The following is a 13881-nucleotide window of genomic DNA, read 5'->3' on the forward strand; positions in this document are numbered from 1 at the left end:
GGTATTTCATGCTCCACCAATCCCCAGTGGACAAATTTACAGCCACAGCCTGTCTTGTATTTAAGGCGAGTGCCTTTGTTCCCCGGGGTCCCCGTACTATCAATTAGGTGTTCCTGCAATAAAGGCTGATTGAGAAGGATCCAACGGTGTTGCGTCTTCCTTGCCGGTCGAGGTGGGCGCGACAAAAGATAGCCTCAGAATCTACTATAGAGAGATTCAGCAAGTCTGAGTGATTGGTAGAAAGAACAAGTCCCTCTCAGGACAGGACAAATGAGATGTACTATCTTAGGGTTTCTATTTCTGTGATAAATACCATAGCCAACTTGTGGGGAAAATGTTTATTTGAGCTTAAAGCTAGCTAAGTCTATCCCTGAAGGAAGCCAGGGCAAAATCTCAGGGCAGGAACCTGGAGACAGGATCTGATACATGGAGAAGAGTTGCTTACTGGCTTTCTCTCCATGGCTTGTTCAGACTACTTTCTTATACCAGTCAGGACCACAAGCTCAGGGATAATACTGGTTACAGTAGGCTGAGCCCTTCCATTTCAACCACCAATCAGGAAAATGCCTAATAGGCCTGCCCACAGGCGACTCTGGTGAGGTCATTTTTCCAACTGAGTTTCTCTGTTTTCAAATGACTCTAGCTTATCTCAAGTAGACATAAAACTAGACAGTACATGTTTCAAGGACATGGAGAATATTCATGGACTCTCATATAATGGAAATGCAACAATGCTTATATCAGGGCTTCATATTTTGATTCTCTCTCTCTCTTTGTGTGTGTGTGTGTGTGTGTGTGTGTGTGTGTGTGTGTGTGTGTGTGTGTATGTAAATGACATGTCAGGCAATTGCTGGCAGTACTAAGATCCTAATCACAATGACTGGGGCCCACAACCTCTATCTCTACCATATGTTCACTGAGGTACATTCAAAAGGACAATCTCATATGGACAAGAACCCAACTGTGCCTGGGAAAAGGGATCTTTCCTGTATGGCATTTGCTGCAGGTTCTTTGTCCCCAATTATATCTGTGCACTTGAGGGGTACATTATGTCACTAACTAAACTTTTGGATCATTGTCACTGGAGTTATCAAATGTACCCATTTCAGTTCCTTCACTGAGGTTCAGCATTCACAGGAAAGGTATGTATGTAGTTGGAAGGCAAACTGACTTCAGAACAGAGCCCTGAAATTCATCATGCATGCTTATTGCTTCACACACACACACACACACACACACACACACACACACACACAGGGAAAGGGGGAGGGCAGGAGAGGGGAAGGGGAGAGGAGGAGGGGAGGGAGAGGGAGTACATTCTGGTTCTATGACTCTCCCAGGAGTGTAAACCAAAGACACTGCTTGATAGTTTGCTTTCCTATTGCTGTGATAAACACCATGATCCAGAAGCAACTTGGGGAGGAAAGAGTCCATTTGACTTAAACTTTCAGGTTACATTGAATTACTGAGAGAATCCAGGCAGGAGCTCAAGCAAGAACTGAAGCAGAAACCATAGAATAATGTTCCTTAGTGTCTCACCATCCTGGTCTCATGCTCAGCCAGATTCCTTATGCAACCTAGGCCGACCAGCCTGGGGATGGTATTGTCCACAGTGGTTCTCCAATGCCTGTAATTAATCAAGAAAATATTCCACAGACATATCCACAAGCTAGGGTGATCACTCTTATAATTATAATTCGGGATGGTTTACATCAATAGCTAAAGCTTGCTAAGAGTCCATGTTTATAGTAAGATCTCCAGGAAGGACAGAGTCAGTATACAAAGTTCCAGATGTCCCTCTCAAAACACACAAAGTTGGACCTTACTTTCTGTAAAGTTTACCTTACCCTCTCTATGCACAGGTAGGTAGTACATATGATATGATATGATATGATATGATATGATATGATATGATATATGATATGATATAAAATGAAAGGATAGGATAGGATATGTAGAAAGGTGGAAATAAGAAGGGAAAATTCATATGTTGGTTTATTTTGGGTTTCAGAGAATAAAGGTCTAATATTGATGTCTAAATTTCTGAAGATTACCATTAAAAATACTGAAGATCTGAGGCCATAAACAATTACAATTAATTTTCTTCTAATTCTGAGAGCAGAAACAATAAGGTCAAGGTCCTGAAGTTTCTCCTGTCCCTGTATGCAGTGGCCTTCATGCCCAGTCCTCCCATGGTCTTTCCTTCCTGAATGTCAGAGCTGAGTTCTTTTTATAAGGACATAGTCAGATTGGCCTACTCCAATGGCCCCTTTTGCCTTCTTTGCCTCTGTAAAGATGTTTTCTCCCATTGCAGTCAGAGTTTGAAATACTGGAGTTATCTCCTCACAGGTCTGTTTTAAGGGACACCACTCAGCCCACAACAGTGAATACTCTGGGTTCACCTCATGCTGCACTGATAAACACCATGACCAACTTGGAGAGGAAAGGGTTTATTTTTTTTAATTTCATTGGTGATTTATTTAGACCTAGGCAAACAGATAGAAATGTAATGCATGCATCATGGAAACCATTCAAGATAATTTATGGGAAAATCAAGGAACCCAAATCATGCCAGATGAATGAATTTGGAAAAGTCTTGAGAAATGTGGAAAGGGTTTATTTTGCTTGCATGTCATGACCACAGTCCACCATCGAAGAAAGTCAAGCCAGGAACCTGACCAGGAGCAGAGGTGGGAACCAGGGAGGAATCTGCTTACTGGCTTGCTCCTCTACAGCACCCCACAGCTTTGTTTCTTACACAACCCAGGATCACCTGCCCATAGTTATCTCCCAAAGTGGGTGGGGCCCTCCCACATCAATCAAGAAAATGCCCTTAAGAGTTTGCCTACAACACATCTGATGGAGGCAGTTCCTCCACTGAGGTCCTCACTTCCCAGGTGACTCTGGGTGCAAAAGCCAAGCAGCTCACCCTATATATTGTTTCTCTTTGACACAATTGCTGACACAGGTTTAGGGGTCCATTCAGTGTGTGGTAAATACAGCTCAAAGGTGAACTCCAACACTCTGGCTGGCATTTGTATAAGAGCTTTTGTTGAAGAAGATAAAGAAAAAGAAGAAGAGGAGGAGGAGGAGGAGGAAGAAGAAGAAGGAGAAAGAAGGAGGAGGAGGAGGAGGAGGAGGAGGAGGAGGAGGAGGAGAAGAAGAAGAAGAAGAAGAAGAAGAAGAAGAAGAAGAAGAAGAAGAAGAAGAAGAAGAAGAAGAAGAAGAAAAGAGGAGGAAGAGGAAGAGGAAGAAGAAGAAGAAGAAGAAGAGGAAGAAGAAGAAACAGCCATTTGTGTTTGCTTTCCTTCATTCTATTGAATATTCAAACATGAGACACTAAACACTGCTGCTAGGCTATGATTGGTAAGGGATTCCAAAATGTCTACTTTTGTTTTTTAAAAAACTTCATTATTTTTAACTCTATATCTGTGTGTGTGTGTGTGTGTGTGTGTGTGTGTGTATGCACATATGCGTGCAGGTATCCTCAGAGTCCAGAAGAGGGCATCAGATCTTACAGAGCTGGGGAAACAGGAAGTTGTGAGCCATTGACTTGGGTGCTAGAAACCAAATGTGGGTCCCCTGCAAGAGACTTATGTACTGAGCTGAAAAAAGACAACAATAACAGACAGGCTAACTGAGTGTGGAGAGCCCAAGAGGCCTCAACCCTACACAAAGAACTGCAGGTAACTAAAGAATGCTGAAAAGGAGAAACAGTTGTTCCCAGAGAAGAGCACACCAATCAGCTGTCCACTACCAAATGGTCATCCCTGTAAACACAGTCCATACAAGAAGCATTATACAAGTCATTTATGTATTTAAGAATATATTTTAAATATGTATATGTATGTAACAACAATAAAAAGAGGCTGTGAATTTGAAAAAAGGCAATGAACTCAAAAGAGAGCAAGGAGAGGTATATGGGAAGTTTGGAAGGAGAAAAGGGAAGAGAAGGAAATTATGTGATTACATTATAATCTCAAAATAAAAGAATTTTTAAGAAGAGCAGTATGTCCTCTTGACTACTGTGCATTTCGCCACCAGCCCCCTTTCTTACGCAATGGCCTCTAATGAGACTGTATGGTTGCCGTCTGGTGAGCAAATATCAGCACTGCCCAGCACCACTGCGAGTGGCGGGTGGCAGGTAGTCACTCTGCGCCTCATGTCATGAGCAGATGCACAGAATTATGTTACCACATTTACCTCTCAAGTGTGACAAGGGATGGTGTAAAGTGATACTGTGCTTCAGAAGATTCTTTGAGAAACGGAGCCTTTAAGACTGACAGTAGAACAGATATAGTAGTCAGAGGAGAAATTCAAATTAAAAAAAAACAACAACAACAAACCTGGTCATCTTTATTAGTCATTGGAGAGATGCAAAATCAACAGCACAATGAAATATCCTCTCTCTCCTCTCTCTCCTCTCTCTCTCTCTCTCTCTCTCTCTCTCTCTCTCTCTCTCTCTCTCTCTCTCTCTCTCTCTCTCTCTCCAGTGCTAGAGTGGACATTTGTAAAAGAAGAAATGTTGGGCACAACTGCGCATGCTTAGATTCCCTGCGTGGGAAGGCTCAGGCAGGAGGGTCATGATTTCAAGATCAGCCTCAGGCATGGAGTGGGATGCTACATAAATATTACTAAGGAAGAGCAGTGCACGGATGTGGAGCCAAAGGACCGCTCTCCAAGCTTCTGGTGGGAATACCAGTGGGCACAGCTGCTGTGCACAGAAATGCAGTTCTTAGGGCAGTGAAAGCTTAGCTCTGTGGGGGGACTGCTACAGCCCTCCTGAGGGGATGCACAGGGAATGCATCCTAGTCAACAGTGCTTCCCAGATACTCCTCATAACACCGAAGATATGGGATCCACTGAGATGACCATTAGTGAATGGACAGATGCAGTAGATCATTGTGATGTGAGTGAGTACGTGGGCACCCCCCCACACACACACAGCATCTCATCATTTACAGAAAAGTTAGATGGAATGGCGAGGCCTTGTGCTAATTGAGAGGCAAGTACTAAATATAATACAGAATATTCCTTCTCATAAGGAAATATTTTAAGAGGCAAAGAGAATTAATCTACAGGAGTAATTAGTAGGGGTGGGGACATGAGGCAGCGAGAGACCAGGTAACGGTGGAGAGTGTAGTTAACAGTGAGTTGTTATTTTATGAGTCACTAGAAGAGAGTTCAGTTTCCAGGTAGCAAGCAAGGTGAAGAAGCACGGTCACCCTGGTTGGTCAGCAAGTGTTTTATACACAAAATGGACTGCACCACTGCACAACCTAATACATCCAATTATTAAAGGTAAATCAAACTGTTAAAACATTGTTTGGGAGACATAGATGTTAACTACCCAGGCTTGATCTCTGCACATTCTGCATTCACTACAACTTATTACATTTGACTCCCTACCCTTGTATAATCAAAATAAGTTTTTGGAAAGATTAAAGCCAAGACCGTATCTCACGTAAATTGGATGTTAAAAACTTAACGTCGTCGGCAGCTCAGGACCACCTGTGTTGATTCCATCTACCTTCTCCCCGAGAGAAAGCTTTTGAAAATTCCTTAAGAAAAATCAGTCTTGCTAAATGGGTAGGGTAGTCCGGGGCACAGTTAAAGGGTGGCTCTGTGCTTTAAAATGTCTGGTGTGTCTTGACCAGAGATTAACCCACCAGTAGATGAAAATGCTCCCTTGGTCACAGCATACAGATCTTTGTGGTCCTCTCCTTCATATTCCTCTGCAGCAGAGGGTCTCTGTGAAAACATTTTTTTTCTTTTGTCCCCTTTAACTATTCTGAAAAATAATCTCTGCGCAAGGACAGCCAATGTGTCACACTTTCTTCCTTCTGGAATTTCATCTGTGCCAAGTAAAAACCCTTTAAACTCGGTTGCTGATGGTGACCCAGACGGGCTGCCTTTGAACTGTGTCACACCTCATGCTAGAATCTCTCCCAGCTTAAGGCCAACACTCGGGCGAGCACACAGTATTTTCTGCTCCGTGGCAGTTTGGTAACAAAGGGGCCGTAAATAATTCCCGTGTGAAGTGTTCCAGTTTTCATCAGTAGTTTTGACTGAACAAAAAGGCGCTTTAGAAGCAAAGCCCCATTACTGTCTGCGGAACAATGCGGGCCTGCGGTAGGTCTATTTGAGACAAGATTTTACGGCTATGTCATAAAACATATCTGAGTAAAAACACATGCTTTCTTGATCATTAAGATTTTTCCAAAAGAAGGGGCCAAACTTCACAATACAGCAGAATCTCGGGTTTGCTTTGCTTTGATTCCTGTAATGAATGACCAAACAATCACAGGAGTTGTGGGTTTTAACATAAAAAAAAAATTAACCATTCCTGAAACACCAGAGGCCTATTGCTGAGATACTAAAGCCATTTGCCCTCTTTTCCTGCCCAGTCTGGAGTGAAACACAGGCAGTGAACTGAGCCTTTCTCAAAGATTCAGAGCAGTTTCTCACCCTGGGTGTCAGTGCTGACTGGCTGTCCTAAGTCACTTCCTGATGATACATGAGCTTGTCTTCAAAATAACAGTGATGCAGGAGAGAACCAGTCAGAGCTACAAAAATATGCTAAGGAAACATTAGCAATTTTTATTCTAAAAAATTCCATAAATTAAATACATTCCTAGAATTTCCACCATTTCAGCATGCAATACGTTGATGGTAGCTGTCCTGGTAAATGTTGGCTCTCTGAACTTAACCAACATGAATGCAAGCCTGTGACCCATCAACCCTGCTTCCTCCCACCCTGGCTACACTCATTTTTTGTCCATGTCTACATGCTGGATATTTCAGATTCTACTCAGGGATGGGATGATGCAGTACTTTTTCCTGATTATTTTTCTGTTTTTCTTTTCCAATTAGTGTTACAAAGCAATAGGTTTCACTACAACCTGAATATTCATAATTTGTTTTTACTATTCCATCTCCCTTTTTTCTCCCCATTCCCCAAGCCCACTGTACACTTCCATGCCTAGAAGTCCCCTTCCCCTTTTCATGGCCCATATGTCCTATGACCCTCCCTCTCCCTCAAAAATCTCCCCCCATAATTCTCTTTCTAGCTTCCTTACCTACCTACACTACACACACACACACACACACACACACACACACACACGTGACAAATTATGTAAATTAAAAGCTAGGAACCACATGAATAAGAACATAAAATGTTTGCGTTTCTAAGTCTGAATCCATCAATTCATTTTCTTACAAGTTTCATAATTTGATTTTTCTTTACAGAGGAAGAGAATTCCATTCTATACACCAATCACATTTTTTATCGATTCATCTATTGGTGAACAAGCAGGGTGATTCCTTTTGTTTGGGGGGGTGGCTACTGTGAACAGAACAATGGTAAAATGGGTGCACACTTTAAAAAGTTTCCACCCAGCAAAGGAAAGTATCCGTAGCTCAAAAACACAGCCTGCAGAATGACACAGTTTTTGCAAGCCATATGTCAGACAAGGACTTAATAGCATGAGTATACAAAGAGCTACAAAAACAAAACATAAAAAAAACTGTCAATCAATAATAAGCTAAAGAACTGAAGGGTACTTTTGCTTTTATACCAACACCTCATGCTGTAGGTCTTAAATTTATATACATCAAAGGAATGTGGCCATATGCAATGCACACCTAGGTTTCTGGCTTCAGATGACTGTTCTGAGCACAGGGCACATAGCAGCCAACTTTCTTCAGAATATATTGCCATTACTCTATTGTGACAAACAGTCACTGTGTCCAATAGCCACAGCGAGCTATGTAATGTTTCCCCCTGCCACGTAGGTGGTTGTGGGCTGTGTCCTCCCCGCTCATCACAGACCTGTCACCTCCTCCCATACGATGTTGGTGGCCCCTGGCCTTAGGACAGCCTGCTGCTGTGGAGCGGCCATGTGTTCTCCAGGTAACTTTATCTCCGAGCAGGCTCCAAGGAACCACCACCCTCATCCACGTCTAGCCTTGGCAGCAGTGTTTCAGGTTCAGAAAAGTACTAGGAATAAGCACAGGACTCAGTAGCTCCCCTAGGCAGAGTGTTTTTAATGCTACTTGGCTTATCCCAGGTTCTTAAGTTACATTCCTTCCCGGTGTGCTTTTCTGGCCGTGGGTGGCCTGGGTAAGTCACCCCAGCTCTCCATGGCACATAGTGACCTCCACTAGAGCTGTTCTTTGCTTCACTCTTGGCTCTGGTTGAGAGGTGGAGAGCTCCCTTCAAGAAGCAAGGAACAAACAGGCTAGTTTGGGATTTCAGAGTATTAAACACATTCCAACGTTGAAACTCAGAGTCTGTGGCCAGCTCACATTTCACCTAAGAGATCAACCAAAGAGCCTGATAACTTTTCTGGATACTCAATATACACGTGCGTGTGTGCACACGCGTGTGACCAAAGAACAATCAATAAATCACTCTTCACAGTTAAGGAAATAAGCTTCCTAAATAAAGAAGGCATATGCAATTATTACTAACCATTAGTAAATAAAGGTATTTGGAATTACCAGTAATCCATTATATACTTATGCAGCCAAACTCAAAACAACGATGGACATCTAGGGCAATCACAAAATGCTACCTACCTTTGTGATCCAAACAATAGATATTAATATACACTAAGCTAGAAGTAGATGTCACATGTCTTCACATGCCTGACTTTCACATACCAGCCAGGCAAGCTAACTGAAAGCAGGGGAGTCCCTATAGATCATGCGACCAGCACCTCAAGCTGCAGGTAACTGACCTTGAATCTGACCCTAAGTGCAACTTCATGGTCTAAAGTGAGACCACGTACACAGCATCCAATGAAGAGGAGCTGCTCAGGGTCTGCTTGCTGCTAATCATGTAGCTAAACGTTTAGGAAGAATGCTTGCAGCTGCTAAATGCAGGCGCTGGTCATTATCTCTATAGGAAAGAACAGAACATTCGACCTTTTTCCATTAGATGTGTAAACATTAGATACATTTTTGGACGTCTTTTAACCCCAAGTACATGTGTCAGCTCCTAATTTTCATTGTTCTTCCTTCTGAGACTGTGAACTTGCTGACCCATCGAGGCAAAATATTTTAAAGCATTAAGATTTTCTTGGCAGAGGGGGCAAGTTCAATTCTTTGTGAAAGTTTGATGTATAGGACATTCCAAGTCCTGGATCCACTCAGAGTCTTTGTCTCCCTAATAAAAATTCAATGGTAGAAAATGTATGGTGTTAGTGTCTGTCTTGGGTACTTTTCTACTGCTGTGATAAATAAACAAACCAACCACCACGGCCAAGGCAACTTAGAAAACATTCCACTTGGAGCTTACAGTTTCCGAGGGGTAAATTACATGATGGCACAGCAAAGACATGGCAATCTGCAAGCAGGAGGCAGAGAATGACTGGGAATGGTCTTTTGAAACCTCAAAGCCTACCACCAATGACACTTCCTCTAAGAAGGTTGCACATCCTAATCCTTCCCAAGTAGTTCCATCAACTGGGAGCCAAGCATTCAAGCATATAGACCTATGGAGGCCATTCTCTTTCTTTTCTTTTTTTTTTCCAGAGCTGGGGACCGAACCCAGGGCCTTGCGCTTGCTAGGCAAGCGCTCTACCACTGAGCCAAATCGCCAACCCGGCCATTCTCTTTCTAATTACTACACTATCAATGCTAAATTTTGCTGATCATGTGTGAGTTGAAGAACATCATCAAGAGGAATTCTCACGAATCGACTAAGAGACCAATTAGTTGAAAGCCAAAAGGGTGGAACAGAAAGGGCTACCTGGATGACTGGATCCTGTGCCACCCACTACCAGCATAAAGTCAAGCACTGTCCTGGGGTACTTGGGCCATAGATGTGGAAAAAGCCCCCTAGATCAATGGTTTTCCTATGGACTGAGACCTCTTGAAGAGTTGACTGATCCTCTCACAGGTCACCTAAGACCATTGGAATATACAGATACTGTTATGATTCACAACATTAGCAAAATTACAGTTGTAAATTAGCAGTGAAAATAATTTATGGTTAGGAGTTACCACAACATAAAGAATTGTGTTAAAGGATCACAGCATTGGGAAGGTTGAGAACCCCTACTCTAGAATGATCTGTCATTCATGGAATCACATTAGGCTCTTAGCATTCAGCTTGGGGTTAAGGCTGAGAAGATGGGAGGGTAGTGTAAAAGCAGCAAACAGTATGTTGTGGGTGTTACATTGAATGCACAATAGAAGATAGAATAGGAAAACAATAACAAGAGGGATTTCTAGGGAGGATGTGATGGAGCCTCCAATCTGGGCTGCTCCCGTGCTGTCTACCCAAATACCGCATCTCTTCCAAAAGCTCATGCTCACAGTCCCCACATCTACACTATCCTGCACATCTCATACCAAGGGACTTTCTCAGCATTGGATGACTGATTCTTAAAACTCTCCATCATTGCATTTCTCTCTCCCTTTTTTGTCAGAGAATTTGATAGTTATCCCATCCCTGCAGGACTCTGACCAACATGGCAGTCTCTGTGGAAGTTCCAATCACTGTAAAGTTGGAGGTAAACGAAATTTTCATGAAGATGCGGAATGGGTTGGCCCCAAAGCCATACGTCATCGGGGAGCAAGTGCTCTTTATTCTGTAAGACTTAAATGAACAGGAAGAAATAAAGGGTGATAGTTTAGAGGACCTCACCAGCTAGACCGACTTTATCTGAGAGGTGGAGTCTCAGATCTGGCTGCACTGTGATGAGGGTGTAGGACCCAAGAACACGGTAACCAGAGTTTGAGACATTGCGGATTGTATGCTTCAAGCTGGGGTGTCATATCTAGGGGCTGAGGCATTCCATTAGCTATGGTTCCTAGATAGGCTGATCTTGAAACTGTGGGTCTTCGTCTCTTTTTCCAACCACTGGGTAAGTGGGGTCAGCTGCTTTTCTGCAATCTCCAAATAGCTGGCCTCTTAGAACAGTGAGTTCAATGTAGGGCCTTGGCATTGGGGATTTTGAGGGAGCAGATATTGGTTTAATTTTAAATAAGGAAAAATGAGAGGGGCAGTAAGAAGACAACATAGAACACACACACACATACACACACACACACACACACACACACACACACACACACTTTCTTTTTCCAGTTGCTGTGAGCTGTTATACACTTGATTGACTTACCAGAAGGAAGGAAAGTCCTGAGAAGACAAACAGAGAGGAAGAGTGATTGCCAGCACATCTTGTCCAAAGTGACACATGGCCTGTGCTTCACAGCCACAGACAATCCAAATCTGGTAATGGTCACAGGACACTGCCCAGAATAAACAGATTCTGAAAAAAAATTGTTTAAACACTCCATGCATTATCATAGCTTTGTCCAACTCAAGATGCCACCGTCTGGCTAGATGCTATGTGCCCTGGTGGCTCTGGCTGAGTGAATGCCTGGACTCCCAAGTCCTGGGCTTCTACCTGGCCTCTGAGCTGCGCAGCACTTCATCACAGAAGGAACACAGAAGGCAGGGGAAGGAAATTTGCTTCCCAGCCCAAAACCAGAGCTGGAAACTGCTTTGGTTTTCTCTTCATGGTCTAACCTTACATGTTAAAAATCTCTAAAAGCTCTACCTATGTTCTAATCCTTCTAATACCTTTCAACCACTGCCTTAGAAACCAGAGACTTGTCCTGGGTGGTACAACACACAGACAAACACACACACACACACACACACACACACACACACACAGAGAGAGAGAGAGAGAGAGAGAGAGAAACACACACACACACAGACACACACACACAGAGAGAGAGAGAGAAACACACACACACACACAGACACACACACAGAGAGAGAGAGAGAGAAACACACACACACAGACACACACACAGAGAGAGAGAGAGAGAGAGAGAGAGAGAGAGAGAGAGAAACACACACACACACACACACACACACACACACACACCCCTTACCCCAGAAATGGAACTCAAGATTAGGAAGGAAGGAAGGAAGGAAGGAAGGAAGGAAGGAAGGAAGGAAGGAAGGAAGGAAGGAAGAAGGAAGGAAGGAAGGAAGAAATAGTGGACGAGCGTCTACTGTCCCAGCAGTATAATCCTGGGGAGGGATCCTCATGACTCTTGAAAATTTCTGCTTTCCCAAGCCTTTGAAGTTTGTTTACTCCTGAGTCTTCTGAGTCTCTGACTCCCTCCTGCCTGGAGGGACTGTTTCAATCAAGGCTACTTCCCTAGGACTGGTGAGCACAGGATTGCTAGGGTGTGACAAGCAGAAGCTGTAGCTGGACTTGTTCTTCTGTCTTTTATCTTCTTTCAGTTTTAAGTCTCAAATCCTTCCTCAGCACACTAGCCATACACACATATGTATATCCATCTCACATAAATGTACACACACATACACACATACAAAGCCATGACCTTTAGCTGTTTTCATTGTATCAATAATAACCATTTCAATATCGTCAAGAAGTAGTCTTTCATTCCTTCCCCAGACATGTTCTTCCAGATTTCTTAGAATAGCTCTGCCTTTCATCACTTCTTTGCGCTGAGTTCCAGCAAAGTGTAAAACACAATGGGAAGAACACAGGCATGTTTTCTGATCCTTCTTGTTGCCCAGGCCAAGCCGTGCTGTTCAGTGGTACCTCGAGATAGTGATCGTCCAGGTTGGAAGGCACAGTGCTATTTACATAGAGAAATCCATCTTCCTATGTGTGACATGTTTGTTTCCATTTGAAAAACAGCAACTTGTGGCTATAAACATAGCTGATCAGATGTTCTAGTGGTGTTGTGTGGGCTCCTGATAATGGATCCATTAATCTTCACGTCACTCAGACTTGAGACCCCAGCAGGTCATCAGCTGCAGTGAGAGTAGTTGACTTAATTATTTCTGAGCCATCACTGATTAAATGGGAGGTAGTATAACAGCAGATGTCACCTCAAGTAGCCCTCCACCATAAATAACTACTCGCCCCTCCTCTCGTCCAGTTCCTGAGCTCTGCCTTGCCCATGTCTCTGTGGAGAGGACATGAGTGGGTACAGGAGACCCAACCCTTGTCATGAGGGACTGAGGAAGAAAGGCATTTGGACTGGATGTTCTACTTCAGTCCTTGGAATTTTTAATCAAATTTTCAGTCACCCTGAATCTGCTCTGGAATTCAAGAAACTTAATAATGAGGCCATGGAAAGGAATTATTGCAGATAGCGACATGATCCTGTTGAAACAATCCTTTACATTGTAGAAAAATACCTTCTTTGAAGAAAAGACCCCCATAAGGGCCCATTGGCTCTCACCAACCTGCATATTTTTGATTTCCTAATACTTCAAGCCCACGTTTGGCGCTCCACCAGGAATCTGGGGTAGGAAAGTTTTGAGTTAGATACTCTCGTACAATAAATTTTAGCTGACAGGCCAGGCACTTACTTTTATTACTGTGTCTCACTTTCCCAGGCACACCGAGGAGAGAGGCAGGAGACTCAGGCTGTCTCCCAGGACAGCATGTGTGCTTTGTACAGAGCCCTTCTTGAAAGGGTTCAAATGTCTAATTACATTTTCTAGAGAAAATTTACTATTTTGCAGTAAACACTTACAAATTTACATGAAACAAACTCACTAGCATCAGTACTTATGACTCCCAACTGTCAATGACTAACATATCTGTCATTAACTGGCCTTGTGAAGTGCTATATAAGTGTTATTTTTTCTTCTTTTATGCCGAAGAAGAGGTGAGCCGGAAGTATTTTAATTAGTTTGGGGACTTAAAGAGTATTCCCGTTTAGGTGTTTGTAAGTGTTATTTTTAAATTATATTGTTGTATAATTGCATGTATATGTTAGGTTCTCCTCTATTCAATGGAAAAGCAAGGTTCTCACTACCAGTCATAACTGCTAACAAGACATCGACGTTACCCAGCAAGCGGTCAG

This window comes from Rattus norvegicus, chromosome 15, assembly GCF_021556685.1.
Source record: "Rattus norvegicus strain SHRSP/BbbUtx chromosome 15, alternate assembly SHRSP_T2T, whole genome shotgun sequence".
Lineage (NCBI taxonomy): Eukaryota > Metazoa > Chordata > Mammalia > Rodentia > Muridae > Rattus > Rattus norvegicus.